This window comes from Rhinatrema bivittatum, chromosome 8 (genome assembly GCF_901001135.1).
Source record: "Rhinatrema bivittatum chromosome 8, aRhiBiv1.1, whole genome shotgun sequence".
Lineage (NCBI taxonomy): Eukaryota > Metazoa > Chordata > Amphibia > Gymnophiona > Rhinatrematidae > Rhinatrema > Rhinatrema bivittatum.
Genome location: NC_042622.1, coordinates 150,050,532 through 150,059,235, shown reverse-complemented (window position 1 = coordinate 150,059,235; position 8,704 = coordinate 150,050,532).

Sequence of the window (8,704 nt, the reverse complement as noted above, 5' to 3'; positions counted from 1 at the left end):
GACTGCAGCTGCGGAGGCCCGCAGCTATCAGGAGCTGGAACAGGGGGGCTGTGCGGCCCTCTCCCTCCAACATCGGGAGCTGGAGCAAGATGTCTGGAGGAGCAGCACCGTTGCCCAGGCAGCCAAGAAAAGGAGGAAGAGTCCTGTTGGTGGTTGGGACACTAATTGGAGAAAATTCTTTTTCACTCAATGCACAACTAAACTCTCGAATTTGTTGCCAGGGGATGTGGTTATGGCAGTTAGTGTAGCTGGGTTTAAAAAAGGTTTGGATAAGTTCTTGGAGGAGAAGTCCATTACCTGCTATTAATCAAGTTGACTTAGAAAATAGTCACTGCTATTACTAAAATCAGTAGCATGGGATATACTTAGTTTTTGGGTATTTGCCAGGTACCTGTAGCCTGGATTGGCCACTGTTGGAATCAGGATACTGGGCTTGATGGACCCTTGGTCTGACCCAGTATGGCAACTTCTTATGTTCTTCTTATGTTCTAGGAAGCTGCGGCTACAACTATTTATGCTTCGCAGAGGTGTGTGTGTCGGGGGGCGGTTAGAGAGTGAATGAGAGAGGCTGTGTGTTTGTGTGTCTGTTGTATTGTGTGTGTTAGACAGAGCATGTTTGTGTCTGTGTGTGTGAGAGAGGCTATGTATGTGCGTGTGTCTGTGAGATAAAGAGGCTGTGTGTGACTGTATGTGATTGAGGGTGTATGTGAGAAAGGCTATGTGTATTTGTGTGTGATTGAGTCTGTGTGTGATTAAGCATGTATATGTGAGAGGCTATGTATCTCTGTGTGTGACTGTATGTGTTTGTGATTGAGGCTGTATATGTGATTGTGTGTGTGTGACAGCCTGTGTGTGTGTGTATGAGAGAAAGGCTGTGTGTGAGTGTATATGTGTGAGAGAGAGAAGCCGTGTACGTGATGGAGCATGTGTGTGTGAGAGGCTGTATGTGTCTGTGTGTGTGATTGAGCTTGGGTAGATATGAGAGAGAGGAGAAAGTTAGTTTGTGTGCAACAACTGCTCAACCCCCTCCTCGTACTAATCCACGACATTCTCAATGCATCTGGAAATTAAAAGTTCCGAGGTATGGAGTGCAAGGACATTTTTTGATCCATATTAGTTTTAATTATTGGGCATTATTTGATGTGTCTGCTATTTTTAAATATTTTATTGGCATTTGGCAAATTTTTTAATGAGTTTTTAATTATTGGATATTTTGTCAGCTTTTTTTAAATATTTATTCTTTTTATTAGTATGATTTTGCTATTATTGATTTATATTTTTGATGTTTTATACAAAATGGTCCAATCACACAAAAATGTATTGATCCCTTCTAAAATTATACACATACAGTGTACAATTAATGAACCATCATAAAAAGCACTACCACTGTATCATCTTCATTGCTTTTTATTTAGGTCCCAGATGTACAATCATTCTTTCTAATTGATAACATTTCTGTTTTTACATTTTTGCACTGCACACAGAATCTGGATTTCTGCGTTTTCAGATTTTATCTCCACATTTTTATTTATGCTTTATAGTTTCCTTATTCTATATTTGGTGAGGGTGTGTCTGTGTTCTGCATGTGTAACTGAGATGAGGTAATCTGCTAGCAGCTGTGTAGGGAACTATAGTAGCCTAGTTTCTTCTGTTTTCCAAATAGGAGATGTATTGGTGCTTAGGGCATGGTGTAATATTTGCAGTGTTGCCTTTTCATAGGTAGGGTTGTTTTTCTTTGAGCTAGCAATTATTGCTGTTTTGGTATGAAAAGTTTACTATATTATAACTGAAATTCATTTTACTCATGGCTTTCTAAGGGCCAAGAACACACTCATCGAAGAGGTCCATATCTAAAAACATTTAGCCAGATAAAAATAAAGATCTGAGAACTTAGCCAGCTAACCGGGTCATTTATCAAAATGAGGAAAAGAGAGAGAGAGAGACTACCTACAAGACACTCATAGTAGTGAGGTATTTATATCTCTATAGGAGGGCCTTCTAATAGGTCAAGGTGAGGTATTGGTGGTGGTTTAGGGGCCAGTTTCTCATATAGAGTGAGATGTACAAACAGCGCAGTATACCTTGGTGAAAATCTGACATCAGTTGGAGTGAGGGAAGTCTCACAAAGATGAAATTTTGTACTATGTTATCTCACCCTAGCTTGATGGCACCCCGTTATAGCATCCATCAAGCTAGGGTGAGAGAACATAGTAGAAATGGCATCTTTGTGAGACTTTCTTTACTCCAAATGATATCAAATCACCAAGGTGTACTGTGCTTTCTTACGTCTCACTCTACATAAGAAATCTAGGGGAAGGTTAGGTGGTAACTTTAAGATAGCGGCTACATTCAATAGTGCAACTTTACTATTAAATATACCTTTAATGTTAGCTGGATAAGTTTATCTGGCTAACTCTGTTATCCAGATAGTGATTGAATATGGACCTCTAAGTGTCTTTTTGCAGGGTTTTCTAGTTGGCACCAGAGCAGTATACATAAATATAAAATATGTGTTAAAAGTGATATTTTTACTTTAGAAGACCATACATTGAATGACCATGTAAAATCTGTTTTACAGATACATGATTTTTTAAAATTGTGTGTGGGAGGGCGTGATGGGGCGAGGGGTGGGGGGCAGTGCAAGGTTATATGTTTTGCCTAGGGTGCGTAATATCCTTGCTCCGGCATGGGGGTGTGAGATCTATGTGCAAGAGTATGACTGAGTGGGAACAGTGTGGGCATTGTTTGTGTGTGTGTAGGTGACTGGGCGGGAAGTGTGCCCATGGTGGGGTTGCATGTATGTCACCCCCTGCTCCCCAAATATTCTTGATCCTTCTCCTACTTCTCTTCCCCCTTTTTCTCTTTTCCTCACATTCCCCTTTCCTTCCCTTTCCTCCCCTCTCACTCACACCCCTTCCACTTTCCTTCCCTTCTGTACTTCGTGTCTGTCCCTCTCATTCCCACCTTTTCTTCACCCTCTTCTCACTGCCTCCTTCCCTTTTCCTTTCCTTATCTACGTTCTCACTCCCTCCTTCCCTTTCCCCGTTTTCTCACTGTCCTCTCACTCCCAAACCTTCTTCCTCCTGCTGGCAGGTGGTGGGAGCCCTGCTAATAACTTACTTATAAGTCTAGTGAATTCTTTTCTGGCCCTCTGTCTGTTCTTCCACTGCCAGCGGGATGGGCTGCATCAGTGGCCTCTATCCTCTCTCTCTGCACTTCGTCTGCCAATGGGATGGGCTCCACGGGCGGTCCCATGGCTCTCTTCAGTGGCTGGTGGTATGGGCTCTGCCAGCAACGCTGGCCCTCACTTCTCTCTTTGGCTGCCAGCAGGATGGGCTCCGCCAGTGGCCTGGCCATCTCTCCGCTCTTTAGCCACCACCAGCCACATGGTTCTCTCTGCTATTCAGCTGCTGGTTCTGTTCTTGGGCTGTGGCTGGCATGTAGCACTCTACACTAAACTCGGGCCTCGCATGCTCACTCCTGTGTTACATGACAACTCTGACAGAATGATAAAGCTGGCCTATTAAAGTAGCACTTGCCATGCACACGCACAACCCAGTTTTACTGGACAACTCCCTGCATGACTGACAGGGTTGGATTATCATAATAAAGATATAAATGCAGCCAACAGACCCAAATCTAATGCCACATAACAGGACATATTGAAATATTCCTAGCACAACACATCCAACCTTAACGCCATACGTCACGGCATATTCCTGTGCAGCCAACACAATTGCCCAACACACCTAATCATAACCCCACACAACCAGCACATCTTAGTGCACTCTTTTACATCCACCAGACTGAATCATATGAAAACACTCATTTCCATCTCACTGCATCCCCTGTGCTAGCTGGATTTATTGGGCCTCTGTTGCTCATGGCTGATGACTGTTTATCGAGCAACCTTGGCAATATCTTTACAACTGCTGTAGGCTGGCTGTGCACCAGAGGTGGAAATGAACAATGATCCTTAAAATATGCAGACTTTACCAGGATAAGGATATAGTGATGGCAGGGCTCCTTCCCACCTCCAGTCACACACTTCCATTCATTTTGGGTGGCTTCCTCCAAGTCCTCATTGTTTCCAGGGAATTAAGAGAGATCAGCGCAGGCTATAATAACTAGGCCCCGGAGAATGAGACTAATAGCGTTGCTGAGCTCAGTGCAGCTATGGGGAGCAAGAAGGATTTCCCATCTGCTTAAAGAGAGGCTTTGAGGGAGAAGGCAGAACACAAAGAGGAGGTATCAGGAATTGCTGATACATCCCCTGCCAGCTGTTCTGCTGGGGTAGTTTAGAGCCTTCTCGGACAGCCAGCCAGGCAAAGGTGTGCGAGAGCGCGAGAAATAGAGAGAGAAGGGTCTCAGTCTATAGCTACCCTGCTGCTCCTACCTTTCAGGGACAAAGGAAGCTGGTCTTCATTCACAGCAGTGCAGAGCCTTTACTTCCCGAGCATCACTCCTGGGGGCAGATGCACAACAATGGGAAAGCCAGACAGGCAAGCCCCCAGCCTTCTTTTCTACGTGAATCCCCCAATACAGGAACTGTGCTTTTCATTCCCCGGAGAGCAGAACTGAATCTTGTGCCTTGCAGCAGGGACGGATTTCTTTGTGAATTTTCTCTGAATCAGAAGGCACAGTTGCTGATGGAGAAGCGCTGAGCGAGAGGAAAGCATCCATACGCCATGTGTGTGTGTGTGAGAGAGAAAGAGAGCTTAAGAAAGAGAAACAGAGAAAGGGACAACAGCACACCCTAGTGTCCACAATCTGCATCCAGGCTGTTAACATCATCATAAGATAAGGACAGTAAAACCCATTCGGTGCCCATTCCTGATACAATACCACAGTGCTTTAACCTCAAACCCTCCCATGTAAGGATCCACCTATTCCAAACTTTCTTGAATTCTGTTAATTTTGACCTCCATCACCTCCACCGGAAGGCTAATCCATATATCGAGAATCCTAAAAACATGATGGCAGAAAAAGATTACATGGCCTTCTGTTCTGCCCATCTGTCCAAATAATTTAGCTTTACAATTCCCATCACTCCCTCAGAGATCCCCTGTATTTATCCCATGCTTTCTTGAATTCAGATACTGTTTTTGTCTCCACCACCTCCATTGGGAGGCTGTTCCATGCATCCACTACCCTCTCTGTAAAAAATGATTTCCCAAGATTACTCTTCAGTCTAGAGCCTCCTTTCCATTGAAAGAGGTTCGCGTCCTGCTCATGGAAAACTTGGAGGTATTTAAAGAGATTCTTCTTTGTCACTGGCCCCACATTGTTGAATTTATTACTGGTAGACCTATGTAAGATCGAATGCACACAGACTTCTAAAAAGATGCTGAAGACATACTTTTTCTGATTAGCATTTGATGTACAGAAACAGCTTTCTGATGTCTAGAGCTCGTGGTTATTTCAGCTAATTCAATACAGGATAATATTAAAGGTCTGGCAATTTTTTATGTCTTATGATTGCTAAAAAAATGTTTTATCTTTGTTAATTTTGTAATCCACTAGGAGCTGTGAATAGGCAGCATATACATTTTTCAAAGAAATCATATCTTCCCTATCTTGCCTTTCCCCTAGGGCAATGGTTCTCAACCATTTTTCTGTCAGGACACACCTGACAGATGATGCTCACAGTCGAGACACAATGAACACATAACCATAAGGGGGCTAAATGTAAATATACACTCTCAGTCCACAGGAATCCTCTGACCCCCAATAATAGGTGCAGAGCAGAACTAGGACATTCCCCAAACAACTCAACATACAAAAACTATTCTGAACAGTGGCGTACCTAAAGTATTTGGCACCCGGGGTGGATACTTTCTTTGGCAACCATTCCTCAGATTCACTTCTCCATCCCCCCTTCGCCCTCCCTGATTCATTTCTCTGTCTCCATACCTCCCCACCAGATTAATGTCTCCATCTTCCCCAATTGGTCACTTCTCCCCCCCCCCCCCCAGTGATCTTCGGTTCCCCTCTCCTTCACACAGGCTCCCTCTCTCTTTTGCACACACTTTCACACACCCCATCACATAGGCTCCCTCTCTCACACCCAAACATGCACCCACCCTCACTCCCATACACACACACACATAGACATACACAGACTCTCCCAGACAGACACACACACACGCACACACAGACATGCTCACCCACATAATCTCACTCTCTCTCACTTCCTATCCCGCTCCCCATCAGAAGCACAACAGCAGCTTCCTCCTTCAGCCCCCGTGACAGGCAGGGTCTCTTCATTTTTCTTGAGGCCACGCGGGGGCTGATGTGGCTCTGCTTCCTGCACTTGCGATGGGAAAGGGAGGACAACGCTGTTACTGCGACCCGGGACATGCTCTGATCTTCTGCTTCGGGCCGACTGCATGAACTTTCCTTTTTCCTACCCACACCGACCCACCATTTCCTCTTCCAGGCCGCACAGGTGGGAAGAAGGAAAGCCTATGCAGTTACCGGCTCTAGACCCATAGCGCTCTAGGCGGCCACTCAGTGCTTCCACCACTCTCGGCTGGGAGGCCTCCCTCTTCTTCTGCCACAAGCGGGATGGGCTCCACTCGTGGCCTCCGGCTTCCTGCTGGCACCCCCCCCCCCCCCCCACCCGGCTGTCACCTGGGATGGATCGCACCCTCGCACCCTCCCTTAGTACACCACTGCATCTCAATACCAGCAACTTAAACTCCCTCTACTACCTGGTGCAATAGCCATACTTATGAAAAGACAGCAATTTGCCACCAATGCCTGTCCTATTGAGAAACACAACAAATAAGACTGATACAAATGCCTACATGTTAATAAAATACCTCTCCTCGATCACACACACAGTACTGACTTTCACCAAATATAAAAAGACCACAAATTACAAATATGGAGACAGAAACTGGAATGGAAAACCAAAAAAGCCACTCTTCAATCAGTGCAAACCTGGAGAAATGGAAACAGAAATATAGCACCTAAGACACTCTCAGGATCTGCAATAATGCACACAAACTAATCCATAAAAGCTACACCTGTATTATGGAACACACTCAAACAACCCTACCTATGAAAAGGCAACACTACAGATATTAAACTAGGCCCTAAACACCAATACACACCCTATTAAGAAAACAGAACAAGCCAAGCTGTTATAGATCCCTACAAAGAAACTACAAACTTGCCTGGTTCACACATGTAGAACACTGACAGACCTTCACCAAATTCAAAATAAAGTGCCCATAAAGTTAATGTTTTTGTTTTTTCATTATTGCACTGCATACAAATTATGGTTTCTTGCTGTTTCCAGTTTAATGTTTGTCTCCACATTTCTTTTTATACATTTCTCATACGACATCAAACAATAAAATCAAGAAATATAACAATAAAATTGTAAAACTATACTATTAAACAGAATAAATATTTCAAAACAGCTGATGAACAGAATAACATCCAATAATTAAAAACTCAAAAACATTATTAAAAATTCTCCAAATATCAATACAAATTTCAAATAGCAGACACATCAAATAATATCCAATAGTTAAAAGGGCAGTCAATGATGAAAAATAAACTTTAAAAAAGCCATCTTTACTTACCCTGTCCAGCAGTTCAACAATTGCTTTCCACTGCAGGCCAGTTGCACACACCAGAAGGAGCAGTGGCGGATGAAGCTCTGTCCTCACAGTCCTCTTTCTTAGGGCCCACGATCAGTCTCTCTGTCTCTCTCTCTCTCTTTCTCTCTCTCACACACACACACACACACACATATCAGTCACACCCTACAACCAATCTCTGTCTCTCACCCACCAGTCATTCCCCTAACCAGTCTCTCTCACTCACACACACACACACACACCTGTCACCTCCCTGACCAGTCTCTCTCTATCACACCAGTCACCTCACTGATCATTCTCTCTCTCTCATACACACATAAGCTTCTCACTCCCATGCTCTTTCTCACTCACACACACATACACAAGAGGCTTCCTGCTCCTATGCTTTCTTTCTCTCTCTTACACACACATACACGCACACACTTCTCACTCCCATACTTTCTCTGCCACTCAACAGGATTCTCACTCAGAGCCATAGCTAGCCTATGGCTGATATGGCTGAGGCCATAGGCGCCATCTACCAGGTGTTAGTGTTTGAGGTAGTTGTGGGTGGATCCTTGGGCCGGTAGCAGATGACCACGCCCCCGGGGGGATCCCGAGAGGGACCACCAGTCAGGCTCAAAATATGGAGACAGACATACACTAGTTCTTTTATTAAACAGTATATTGAACCACCAGAGGTGGCAGTAGTGAGCTGAATTGCCCGGCTGGGCGGTAGTCCCTCAGATACTGGAACAGCGATCCTGGATAACTGAGCTTTAGAGAAACTGAATATAGTGAGTAGGCAGGGTATGCAGAGTTCAGGAACAGAACTTGGATGGTAACACTCACACAATAGTTCTTGGAAGCAGCCCAGGAGCTGGAATGAAGTAGGCCCTCGAGCAGCGAGTACGGGAACACTCTGAGAGAGAGAGAGAGTAACTCACTGATGTTGTAGGCAGCGAAGACTTCCTGGCAGAAGTGGTATTCAGTAGCAAGTCCGGGAATGAGGGCCCTCGAGGATCGAGTACTGGTTCCAGACTGCGATCTGAAAAGCAAAGAGAAACAAGGCCCACAAGGAGAGGGTACCCCTGGTAAGTCCGAGGAGGCAG